This window comes from Haliotis asinina, chromosome 10 (assembly GCF_037392515.1).
Source record: "Haliotis asinina isolate JCU_RB_2024 chromosome 10, JCU_Hal_asi_v2, whole genome shotgun sequence".
NCBI lineage: Eukaryota > Metazoa > Mollusca > Gastropoda > Lepetellida > Haliotidae > Haliotis > Haliotis asinina.
In genome coordinates, this window is record NC_090289.1 from 13,306,933 (window position 1) to 13,321,084 (window position 14,152).

The following is a 14,152-nucleotide window of genomic DNA, read 5'->3' on the forward strand; positions in this document are numbered from 1 at the left end:
GCTATATTGAAAAGATGACATTAATACTTTAATGAATCATACCCAAGTTGATTTGATTACAGTGGAAGCGATTGCCTCAGGGTTTAAGCAGCTGTTCATGATGCAGAAGACCAGGGTTCGACTCCCCATAGGAGTGTAATGTGTGAAGTCCATTTCTTGTCTCCAGCTATGATATTGCTTGAGTATTGCTAAGACGAGCATAAAACAGTATTCGCTCACTCACTGATTACAGTATTGTTGATGTTAGGAAAGCATTAATGGTTAGACTTTGTCATTAATCCAGAAACAAGAGACAATATGAAATAGTTTTCTTATTATCAAGTTATTTTACAGAATTTAGCTTAAATTGTGCTTGGACTAGTTGGATTTAGTGTATATGAGCCTTGTTTGTAGTAAACAGAACCTTCCGTATCATACATGGGAATATCCTAAAAGGAAAGAATTTTGTTTACCTGTGAGACATTGACTAATGTCGTGTACAGCTTGTAATGAAGTATGTACCTGCGTGTGGCCAAACACATCAGCAAGTCAGCTGCATGGACATATTTTACTCAACCCCCCAAAACAGCTTTGTTTTCTCTAACTGAATGGAAGATTCGTGCAAGTCATAGCAGTTGTCATGTCAAAGTAACATTTGTTATTGGACCTTATTCACATTTGACAAAGTTAAACCAGTCTTTTCTCTCCAAGCAGATCCTAATCTTATGTGAAAACTACAGTAAAGGTTCTTGATTCAGCCTCCTATAGAATTCTCCAAAGCATAGCATTGTGGTAACCACAGATTACAGAGGGGAAGGTGATATTGCGTAGGGACCCACTAGACTAGGTCTCAAGGTAACTCTTTACAGCTTAAGTATTACAACATAATTGTGATAATGATTGCACTCAGTATCACACCAGTGATGGGGCTTTTGAATGTTTTTTATTACCTCTCAACCAGACTTTTAGGAGAGTTGGGTTCATCTTTGTGAAAATAAAATTCACCTATTACAGGATATTCCTAATGTAGTACCTGTGTCATAAAGATTATTTTAGTTTTATTAACATTTTTCTCTATGATGCAAAGAAATCTTTACATTTGTATGTAATATTAATAGTTTCATTGACAGTGGTATAGTGTGTTAGTTGCACATGCTAAAATTTTTGTGAAAGGACAATTAAGGAAAGACATGAACATCATTTATGAGTTGCATTTATGAGCTACATAAAAGGGGACAAAGCTCCCCTTTCACCTGCAAGTATTAGTACATCATTGCAATGACATCTTTAGATGGGGCCTAGGTATATGCTTACTTTGTGATATTTCTGGAAAATACAAAATGTAAAGAAATAATTTTTTACATATTTTTGTTTTTCACTTTGTAGTTGGTCATTCTGTAAATAACACTTGATTTGGTCTAATTAAATATAAGAAAAATGGTGGTTGTCTCATTTGAGTTTACAAACAAAAAATAATCAAAATGAACCCCCATCTGTTTGTATATGATTTAGGTAAACTCTTTACACATTTTTAGAGTTTATTTCCTTGTTCACACTTCTCAAAATGCAGTCAATAATCTTTTAATGCTACATACCAAAAAGTGTATATCTTGTATCTTTTGAACTACTTAAAACGTCAAGAATCCCTGTACTGGTAAGATGTACAACCCCATAGAGGTAGACATCCCTCATTATGCCTGAACTTACCATGGGTTGTTGCTTTTTATGAAATAATTACTTTTTTGGTCAACACTAGCGTGTATGTACATGAAAGAACACATATTTGCCTAATGTTGACGCCTGTCTTATGTTAAAATATATCCCAATGTGCCTCAAGACGGGGCTTACAAATGGGAAAGGCAAGGAAGATGATCATCATAATTTACTGCCTCGTTCTGTCTGGTTAAGTGTCTTCAAAGTGGTGTCAATGATAGGCCGACAATGACGATCATATCTCTCATGATTTAAGGTGATCAGGGATCCCCTCTTTTGCTGCAATTTCTATTCAGGTCGCTACACACCTGCATCTTATCACAATCCATCTTGCGTCATGTAAGCTGTGATCGTCAGTGTGCCCTCTTTTCTCCTACTCTTGGTTAACTATGTTGACAAAAATCTATCATTAAGGCTTAAAAATTGTTTGGACTCTTGTGGATGCTTTGTTGAAGGTGTGACTGTAAGATTTGAATGAAAACATTGACGCATTCTGTGGAGATGTACGGAAAACTGCTTTGTTGTTGGACGGGATGCATTTTTTGTCCCATCATTTCATGTTTGTTGGTTATGTGTGGCCTGTATGTTGTGATAACTAGATGGGTAGAAGCATCAAAGGCTTCATCACATGCTTTGCCATGATTTCCATGGTTCAGGTTAGCATAATTGCTATAAAAGTTATTTGAAGTACCCCCAATTTGTTAAATACGAGCTATTCCTGTAAAATTACCAAATGGACTGCTTTGTATTTACAAGAAATATTCTGTAGTAAGGGTTTTTAATGTTACTTTGTTATGTTAAACTAACGCTCATCCTATGACAGGTTCGCTCCAATGGAACATAGAGATTGTCTGAACAGAGCAGTTTTTCCCTTTGGTATGATAGTATATGCTCATACGCAGTCTGTAGGGTAGGTTACTGGTTGTGTCAGTTCATCATGTTCTTAACTTCTGTACTATGTATGATGCTAGCGTAAAACCTGACCCACACACTCACTCCATTAAGCATTATCAAACCTTCATGCTACAGACTTTACTTCAGGCTAGTCTAAAATGTTGTAACGTTGCTAATGTTACAGACTAGAGATACAGTGTAAGCTTGAAGCATAAGAAAATTGTGAAAATAGCATTCTATCATTCTTGAGTCTTCATCAAGATGTTAAAATGTTGGAAACAAATAATTGTCAAGAAATGGAATCTGCTGATGGGACTCAGTGATTCACCTCTTGTATAATCCTTGATCTGTCAGCACCTTAAAGATGTTCATGGATTTACCAAAGTAATTGTCTGGAACATGCTTCACTTAGGGATTTTCTTGCCAATGGCATGATCTGGTTGAAATTGTGTTATTGAACCCAGTTCACTCACTCCTTCTGCGACATGGTGTAGATGTGTATGCATGATTCCTCGGCCAGGGTGATTGGACGGAGAAAGAGTTAACCAGACGGACAGTTTGAGTGACTTAATATGTGTGTGAAACTGGTGTCACTGACTTGTGAGTAATGTCTTGAGCAGGGTATGCATGTAAGCGTGTTAGACAGTCATCATATACGGGGTCCAACTCATGACCCGGGCCTGCTACACGATAGTCTTTGAGGTAGATCGGGAACAGTGCAGCCGGAGAGATTGGGCAGCCTGAAGAGTTGCACAAGGGAGACAACAAAAGGCGCACATAATCTGAAACGTAGGGAGCAGATGAGGTCTGTCAGGGGAGATCAGATGTGCTAGTCTGGAGGTGTAGATTCCCCTGATACCACAGCAATTAAGATGGTATTGTTATCTCTCATTTAGGGGATGGGGAAAAAGCCATGTTCTGCGAATGTAGTGACAACACTGGAAGTGTGGATTTATGTGTGCAGATCGTAGGCGATAATTTGTGAGGGAAGTTCTATCACGAGCAGGACCTGAAAGACTGATACTTCGCCTGACTGCCCCCATGATGTTTTAAGTGGTGGGCTCACTGTGTTTAATACCCTGTAGTCATTCACCATGTTCTAGCCATACACTTAGCTGAAAAAAGTCAACCGCAACATATGAGCAACTGTATTCAATTCTTAGTTTCTCCATGAATGAGGGAAGGCAGATGGAAAATTTGAAGTAGTAAAATGTAATACTATGTTTCCAAGTCTGCACCCTCCTTGATGGGGTTTGTGATGAGAGGTATTCATCGTGATCACTCAGTCCTCCCATTTCATGCAGAGGGAAACATTCACAGCCCGGTACATAGTTGCACATTTCGTCCCATAATCAATCACAAGTTCCAGCGTAAATTGAGCGGGATGGTGTTTGGTGATGCAGTATTATGCCATTCAAGATTAGGACTTGCTTTCTTCAGTAGCTAGAAGTATGTAAGTTAGTATTGAGAAAAGTCGGTGAAACAGTTAGGATGTCTGGAGATAGATATGTGTGGAAGTCAGTGGAACTTACAGCTATTGTGGTGATGCATTCGTATGGATCATCTTCAGGAGTGGTTTGAAAATTATTTTCTGCACCATTTCTGTTCTTTTTAATTTTAAATGTTCAAGATTGAGATGCATGTTTTTTTGAGTGTTGCTTATTGTTAATGTTCATACCGTATTTGAAATATTAAGTGTCCAGTACCCAAGACTTGAGCACCCTTCGACCACTCCGTGAGGTTATCTTTATTATAAGCAGCCCCTACTAAGACTGAGAATTCCCATGACAGTGACCATTTTCTTGCGTATGTTATGTCTTATGTATATTCTTTCTGCAGTTGCTTGTCGTAAGAGGCAGCTGACATGATCAGGTGGTCAGGCTCGCTGACTTGGTTGACATATATCATCATATCCCAATTGCGTAGATGATGATCGTGTTGTTAATCACTAGATTGTCTGGTCCAGACTTGATTATTTACACACCACCATATAGCTGGGATAGTGCAGAGTTTGGCTAAACTAAACTCTCTCACTCACTCTGCACTGCTGTTGTTAATTTTTTTTGTGTTCTTATACTGGTAGTTTGTGTTTGGTAAATATGGTAGCCTCGTAATTGTTATTGCATCCTTCTAAGCAGCCACTCAGTTTATTGTGGCAAATACAGTAACTGTAAATCATTACCATCTTTTGTAAAGTCATGCAGATATGAATAACTTTGGCCCATAATAAAGATACTTTTCACAAATTTCATTGCCAAGAGTTGTCATAATCAAAATTTCATGCTGAATCTCAGGGACCGCTAAATTTCATATTTGGAGAAAACCTGCAAATGATTTTCTTCTATTTATTAAAAGTGTTTCTACACTTCGCGACTGCACATTTTTCTTTAACAATTCCAATGTTTTCACTTCCAGTAAAATAAGATTTGTGAAAGTCACCTATTAGAAATAAGACCATTGCCTTCAGCTAAGGTAATCTCGAGGCAGATGATTTGTCACTTACTTGCTGGACATTTGAAAAATCCCTGCTTTATTTCTTCTTTTAGGATTTCTGTATTTTTAATGCATTTAAGATGTAACTCTCTGCTTCATGTCCTTAAATGTACATATTCGCTAGCACATAAGAAAATACTGCTTATTGCCTATAACTACTAATCATGTGTGTTATTGCACTTTATTAAAGCCTTTCTCTCCACAAACATCAACAAAAAAGTCAAACAATTTTGTCTTTTTAGCAGAGGCCTTTGTCTTTATTTGATATGTCACACAACTCAAGTGAGCTGTTGTATTTTCTGTCAGCTGAATTGGCCATCAAGATATGTAACAGTGGTATCATAGGGATACTTGTTGCATGAGTCATGGGAAATCCTGTAAGACCCTTTTGAATTTTGTTCCCAGCTACAAGTTCAGATGGGTTCACAACAGATTATATGATTAACTGAACTTCAAAGGGTGAACCGACATTAGAGGTACCTTTGGGTATCTTCATGCACTGAATAATCTATGACACCACACATGGTTGTGGTTTGGTTGATTCTTTAAGTGATACTATTGTTTCATTTTGCTAACAGTGGTAACATTTTCTAAGTATGAAAAGTAAGAACTATCACATTTAAACACTCTGTATACTTGAGCTTGCTTTTGTATTTTGAAGAATGCAAAGCCCCCACTCATGTTTTTGCATTTATTCTTCCATAAATGTATAGTGGGATTCAACTATACTGTATTAAGTGCATTCACTGTTTTTTTTGTGTGTCATTTACATGTAAAAGTGCAGACAGCTATGTGTATTCAGTGATATGGATGAGCAGGGGTGGTGTAGAACAACAGAAAACCCAACTCTGTTGTCAGCCAGTGTTGTCAGAAACACATACACTATCGGCAAAGAAGTTAGGGAACTAAGAAATTGAATGCAGCAAACATTGAGGTGAATGGATGCATTACTGTAGCGCTGCACCCAATGACAATGAAATTCCACATTATGCATTACCAACATGTGATGCACATGCACACAGAAGGTAACCCCTGTAAATGTATCAATCACAATCACTAGTCACAAATGCAATAGAGTTGAACACATGCTGAAAAATGCCTTCGAGGCAGTATCTCAGTGAACAAACAAAATGGAAAAATGTGTGGATGATAGTTCGGTAAATTAAAAAGTGTAATTTCACACCTGTGGGACAAGTATCATCAAGCAGGTGAGGTAGCAATGAGACCTGTTTGTGGTAGACCAAAATATACGACATGATGATAGAATCGTCTCGTTACGTTAATGGCCCCATGCAATATGTTCTGATCAGCACCTGCCATCAATAGGGAATTCCATACACTCAGTGGGTGACTAATTTCACACTCAACTGTTAAAAACTGTCAAGCCTGTCTGAAAGCAAGGCGGCCTTTCAAGGGTGTTACCCTCACAGCGCACCATAGGTGCCAACAATTGGCATGGGCTAGGCAGCATCAGGGACGGTCTTTGCACTATTGGTGTTACACCATGTTCTGACATGGGTCAAGGTTTTGCCTCAGATTCACAGATAACAGAAAACGTTGGCGTCATAGCAGTGAGTGGTATGCTGGAGCAGCAATTATTGACCATGATCGATATGGGGATGGTATTCATGACAGGCAATCAGATCTGGTCAGCGTTAATGGATCCTTGACTGGTCAGCGTTATGTTGACGAAATTTTGCGTCCTGTCATGCCTCCACTGGCTGGCATCACTGGCAGGAATTTTGAATTCCAAGATGATAATGCCATACCACTTCGGGCCCAAATCGTCAAAGTGTATCTCCGACAAGAGGGCATACAGATATTGGACTAGCCCTCTAAGTCCGCAGTCCTGTCCCCAATTGAACATCAATAGTCAACATAGTTGACATTCAGGGCAATTTCACATTCACTGTCATTTCATCAGTTCCCATATTTGTTGTCAGGTAGTATAGAGGAACATACCGTACATGTCATCAAAGGTCACATAACAGGATGTCAGCCCACAAACCATGGTTGTCACAGATCACATACCATGTCACAGGTCATGTATCAGGATGTCATATGTCATATACTAAGATGTCATAGCCCACATACCATGCACAGGTGATGTACCAGGATGTCATAGGATACCATGTCACGGGTCACATATCAGGATGTCATATGTCACATACCAGGATCCCGTAGGTCACATACCAAAATGTCATAGGTCACATACCGGAATGTCATATGTCACATACCAGGATCCCATAGGTATACCGGGATGTCATAGGTCCCATACCAGGATGTCACAGATCACATACCGGGATGTGACAGGTCACATGCAAGGATGTCACAAGTTACATTACCAGTATCTCACAGATCACATACCAGGATGTCATAGACCTCGTGCAACAATGTTATTCTGCATATGCTGATTGCATTTTGATATGAACTAATAGTTCAGCTTGAGTTGCCCAAAGGGCAAACATGGGCTGGAGTTTTCAAACTGACAAGTTACCCAACAAACTATGGTTTGAGTTGCCCAATAACCAAGTTTTAGTTGCACAATGATTGCTAATCATACCACGAGACATCACTACACATAAATTTTCCAGTGAATGTTTTGTTCTGGTTCTGATGGTAACCTGACATTCTTTACATTGAAACATCACTTACAATTGTGAAAGGTACATCATGACACACCCAGTGGACAGTCAGCCTCTGGCCTTTGCCTTGAGAGTATATGTAGTACATGCCACCTGTCATCTAAATTTTGATCTGCCATGTAACTATTTGTTTCAGGTGATAGATGTGGACGCTTGACATCACCTCAAAGAATATGTGCCAAGATATGAAGTGTCCACACAAAGAGCAAAATGGTTATAGTGACAGCTTATGATCTCATCAGATTATTGTGATAGAGTGTATGGTCTCTGGTGAAGATCTTGTCTTGTGACCACAGTATTCCATTAACCACAAGCCTGACCAAGTTTGTTTTACTGAAAGCTTAGCATGTGTAATATGGTTTGATATTAGAAGCAGAACTTGTGCTTTCATCACATATTGGAAACCCATTGCCATTTGCAGTTGTGAAGTTGTGAAGTGAATTGACTTTAAAAGATTTGATTTTCAAACTGGTAGACACAGTTTTAGATAATTTATCCACCTAATGAAGGGCAAGGATTTGGAACTGTTAGCCATTTGTATAAATCTATGTCTTTGCATCTGTGGGTACCTAGGAGCTTTGTGGTATCCTGAAGCACAGCTTCTCCTTGTGGCAATCAAGCACATCTCAATTTCATGACATTATGAAATGGCAACACACATGAAATTTAAATGTATGCAAATTGTTACAGGTAATCATTTTAGAGGTGAACAGGACAGTGTTTCAATCTTATGTGGTGTACTTCATGTAGATCTTCTAACTTCAAATCTCAAATATTAGTTCTTTATTTGCTGCAATGATCATGTTTAATATATTGGCAGGACCAAACCGGAAACTTGAGGTAATCAGTAATCTTTGACTACAGTAGTTCTTGGAGATACGTACCTCTTTTTTCATGTACACATGTTTTTGTGTTTTTTTAAATACTAGAATATCATAATGATTACTGCTCCGATAAGGATAAATGGCCTACTGTCAGCTTGTGATCATGATGCCTTGTAAATTCAAGATGATTAGATCAGTAATGATGTAAAAACAGGAAATAAAATTCAAATTTGATTGATAGGTATATAAAAGGTTCATTATTTCAAACTCATTTATCTTAATCAGTCTTATTAAAGAGCATTGAAATTGGACCATCATCGTTAGCAATGTCATTACTCAGAGAAAGAAGCATTGATGATTTCACCGACATTTTCTTTATAACAAGCTGTGTAATTTATCACATGCCAGGATTCTGATCAGAATCTGGCTACAGAGATATCCGTCCAGAATTTGAGTACATTAGATCTTCATACCATACTGATGTTGGTTTTAAGTTACTGATGTTCTCATTGTGCTTATATTGATTTTGTCTTTTTCCTAAAGGTGATGTTAGAAGATAATGACAATGTTATCTTTATGATATTTTGTATCCAATTACACAATGTATATGATTTGTTTGAATATTTTTGCTGTCACAAAACTCACCTTTTATAGGTTCTTTTTTTGTATTGTGAAACGTTTTTTTTTCTATTCTGAGTTTTTTAAAATTATTTTGTAGGTTCTCATTCCCTATATTCAACTACAATTTCCAATGGCTATGACATGTATATATTGATCACTGAATGTACATTTTGTATAATGTCACAATTTTATTATATTTAAAGTTGGAGTGTATTTTCATATGTCATATATTGCTCTTGGTTGTTAGATCATGTAAATAAGGTGCATTATGTGTGTATTTTGTTGTGAGAAATCTTTATGGAGTTTACTGGTGAACAGATGGTGAAGCAGGGTCTATGATGGAATATTTGTTTCAGATTACTAGTTTTTGATGAACATGTCTGTAGGTCTTCAGATGTTTCTGATGCTTGTATCCAATTCTACATCCACCTCATCAAATGTCTTATACCAAGTCCTCTGATCATATTTAGTTAAGGCAACCAACATCACACTATTGGGGACTGGTTTGAAGATATTTTAACTTTGGTTTATTCAAGTTCAAGGTCACCAGACTACTTCCTGTGCATTTTCAAGTCTCTGTTGTGAAGAATCTCTACATTTTTGTATCATGTTTCATGTGTTCCTTTTTCAGTGCATAATCTGTGACAGTGCAATGGGTATTGCTCTGATTATAAACAGGATAAATATAATGTACCATTCATTCTAGTATAACTTTTCTCTTTATCAAAGATGAAATAATTTTTGTATAACTGTGCATAAGAATAATGTGTACCTTTCTTTAGTTGAACATTGGCATGAGGTGTTATATGTTTTCTCTAAGTTCCTATTGATAGTCATGAACTATTTATGTATGTCATGTATTGGTCACAAGTGTGCAGTTTGTTTTTACACACACAGTAGTAGTGTAATACTTCTTTGAGTGGCATTTTAGAAGTTGGGTAGTACAATATGAACACACTTTATGGATGACAACTACTCATATTTCATTACTGTGACATTTTGATACAGATTCTTGAAGAGTTGTCAAGCAGGAATGACAACCAACAAGGATAAGAATCAAAACGTTGCCATCACGAAATAAAAGAAGTTGTTATCCATAAAGTTTGTTCATGTAGCATTGGTGTACTATTTTCAGCAGAAATGCTAATATTTGGTTTGTTAACATACACAATCTGGGGCAATTGTCAGTGAAATGATACAACAGATTTCAGTCTCTGATTTACTTTTATTGAGAAATAGAATGTCAGAAATGGTTATTCTTACAGAAAAGTGTATCAAGTGTGAGTTGGTATATTGTTACTTTGAGCAGTGTTTGTTGTATGACAGACTCAACTGTATGTGGAGACCAGCAGATCTTTCAAAATACATTCAAGAGTTCGCGTTATGCCCTACCAAGTCAGTATTTAAAAACAACAGTAAAGTACAGTAGTAGTGCATTACAAACTCATTGATGTCAAAGAGTCAGTTACTGTTGATACAAAAGGGTTGAAGTAACATATGTAGGGTGAACAAACACGTCTTTATGAAATAAGTATCTTCCCAGTTTCAGTTTATAGTGACAGTTATATTCTCTGAAAAATGATAAGACAGATGACTTTTTTCACGCCCTTTAGCAACCTTTTTGCGTAATTATGCATTACATTTTAAACATGCCTGTTAACATTGTGTTGGTAATGCAATCCTGACAAAGTATAGTTGAATATTGCAGCATGTGTATGTGCATTTATGCAGAACTATGAATGATGCATTAGAATATGTTCATGTATCTTTGAAGACAGTTTTCTGAAACAGTAACCAACTGTTATGTTGTATCTGTGGTAAGAAACAAGTTACTTTGTTATCTGACAGGAAGAAAAGTGAGTTGCCAGTGGATTGTGCCTCACTGAAATACCAGGTCTGAGAATCTGCGAATAAAATATGAGGTAATTATAGAAAGCAACTGAGGTTTCATTTGGGAATGTGCTGTGTATAGCTGATCTAAGTTAACACTACATGTAATTGTCAAATCGAATGCCGTTGTTGCAGTCACACATTAATGAAACTATTGCCTTGCAAAAGGTCACGATGAAGTATATCCGTGGATCTGATCTGGTTGTAGATAATATACCACTGCTATAGCTATATTTTGTCCCACAATGTCTTTATCTAAAAATATAATCAACTTTATTTCCTTGTTTAAGAAAAATATTCTTTCCGAACTGTTCCTCGTGTAGATATGATAACGTGTATTATGTGCGACCTCTGCCGTCCATTTCACTTGAACGTCTGTCCAGAACTTCAGGACATTATGTTCATGTACTGAATAAAACTGTTATACAAATTTCTCATTCCATTGTTGTCTGTCGATCTGGATACGTATTCCATGTGCATCTACGATGTCGGTTCCAGTCAGAAATAAGGTGAAATGCGGTTCAACGCCGCACTTACAAATATTTCGCAATATGACAATATGCATATGTGTGTATGTGACCGCTTGTACTAGCCCAGACTTAGTTGGTATGAAGTGCAAGTTCTCTGAGATACCATGTTAGAGTTAAGCATGAATACCCCACTCAGACACATCATACTGACTCCGAACCGACCCGGGGCCCGTTTCACAAAACTCTCGTAAGCCTAAGGTCTCGTAACTTTTCTCGTAGCCTTTGCACCTCCTATGTTACAGTATACTGGGTACAAATGCTACGAGAAAAGTTACGAGACCTTAGGCTTACGAGAGCTTTGTGAAATGGGGCCCAGTCCTTGTACCCATTAATGCTTAGAGGGCCAACACGTACCAAATTTTAACCTCTTCTGGCATGACAGGCCAGGGACCCGTTTCACAAAACTCTCGTAAGCCTAAGATCTCGTAACTTTTCTCGTAGCAACGAGAGTGCTAAGATACTTTCGTGAAACGCCCTTAGCGGTGTATCGTAAGACATATCGTAGGAGTTACGAGACCTTAGGCTTACGAGAGTTTTGTGAAACGGGCCCCTGGCCTGTGACCTTCAGCTCTTCGGGACGCTCGATCCCTCCCAGAGTTGTCAAATAGGTCATACTTGTAGATGCTACGTAAGACGGTTGGTCAGGCCCAATGACGTATAGGTGGTGCCTGTGTTCCATCATGACTGGTCAAATGCTTAGAAGTTCAGGCGTTCAGTCACTCTATTTTATACGCCTCTATAGGTTGGGACCCGTGAAGGTCCCGGGGTAGAATAGGCCTTCAGCAACCCATGCTTGCTATAAAAGGTGACTATGCTTGTCGTAAGAGGCGACTAACGGGATCGGGTGGTCAGACTAGCTGACTTGGTTGACACATGTCATCGGTTCCCAATTGCGCAGATCGATGCTCATGTTGTTGATCACTGGAGTGTCTGGTCCAGACTCGATTATTTACAGACCGTCGCCATATAGCTGGAATATTGCTAAGTGCGACGTAAAACTAAACTCACTCACTCACTATAGGTTGGATTCTGTTGGCTTACGTAATTTGCATTATTCTCTCCCTTCAGAGTGTATTCACCTAAGGCGCTCTCCGAATCAAAAAATCCCCTTTAACCAGTATATTCAGGCACAGTAAATGGTGATTTAGTGTGCTAGCTGTCTATGGAATGTGGATCGTGTTTTACCAAGCAGTCATCTTTAGTCATTGTACATTAGTAAGTTTTTGTCTTCTTTATGCACCTGCCGATTCTTTAAATCCGCTCCCGACTTATGACAACTGCCGTAACTAAGAACAGCCAGGACGAACCAGTGATTGATAGTATGAGTGAAACGCCGCTGGAGTAGGATGACCTGCAAATAAACCGAGTCCGACCAGTCGGTGTATGTACCGTACGATCACCATAGATTTGTCAGGCCTCTTCCTAAACGAATTATCCGTAGGGGGTCTTGGTCTTAGTCGTGCAGATGTAACCGAGTGATTTGCAATATTCTTCTGCTTTATGGCATTGACCACTTCCACTTCCACGGGTTTACTTACAACAAGTCTAATCATACATCGACTATGCTTGTCGTAAGAGGCGACTAACGGGATCCGGTGGTCAGGCTCGCTGACTTGGTTGACCCATGTCATCGGTTCCCAATTGCGCAGATTGATGCTCATGTTGTTGATCACTCGATTATTTACAGACCGCCGCCATATAGCTGGGATATTGCTGAGTGCGGTGTAAAACTACACTCACTCACTCACTCACACACTCTGATCATACATATTCTTTGCACGTTTATGAGAGGTTGTCGATCGATGCTCATGTTTTTGGTCACTGGATTGGTCACTGGTCCAGACTCGATTATTTACAGACCGCCGCCATATAGCTGGAATATTGTTGAGTGCGGCGTAAAACTAAACTCACTCACTCACTTGTATGACTATGGATAAGATCATCTACCTGCTACTTCCAGTGATCAGGGCCAGGTTTCATCTATTCTCTATTCAGATTCCGCGCAGATATGCCGAACTCTCATGACAGCGGTTTAATAACATAACTCGCCCTAAGTCATCCATATCTCTCAATGATTTCACTGCATTCTTGTGTAGCTCTATGCGCTTTGAATGTGACAAGGTTTTCATACGACTGCTCACTTGAGGACTTCAACGTTAACATGTGACCGATATAACCGGCAGATTACTCAAGGTCTTCTGTTTCTCCTAAATTCCCTGACCCCTCGCCGGTGTTCCTTTAATGTCCCGCCAACCCCTTTAATTCCACGTTATTTGGGGGCAATATATTTACGTGGGGCGACAGTGAGTCTCCTGTCGGTAACGTTGAAACATCAGTGTCAAATTTTGAGAGTGTTCGCTCCCTACAGAGACCCAACTGTCGTTCAAGACACGACTATCGTCCGTAGACATCTCAACGATACAGAAATCTTGTTAAAATTTGCCGACTTGCTATGGCAGATAATCAGACACAAAAGAAATGTCATCTCCCCCCAAATCAGTTATACACAATTGCGCCCCCTTCATACGCTTGTCTGCAACATTAGAAATACATCTTGAACCAC

At 38.7% G+C, this 14,152-nt stretch overlaps 1 protein-coding gene across 1 annotated transcript in view; it reads left to right on the forward strand.

Annotated features, from left to right (window-relative positions):
* LOC137298067 (protein PTHB1-like) overlaps positions 1–11,489 on the forward strand; it is a 53,844-nt gene extending 42,355 nt beyond the window's left edge. Inside the window, exon 24 of the mRNA XM_067830118.1 lies at positions 7,861–11,489. The gene's annotated coding sequence lies outside the window, so the exon portion shown is untranslated. The remainder of the gene's footprint in view (positions 1–7,860) is intronic.
* Positions 11,490–14,152: the final 2,663 nt, after the last annotated feature.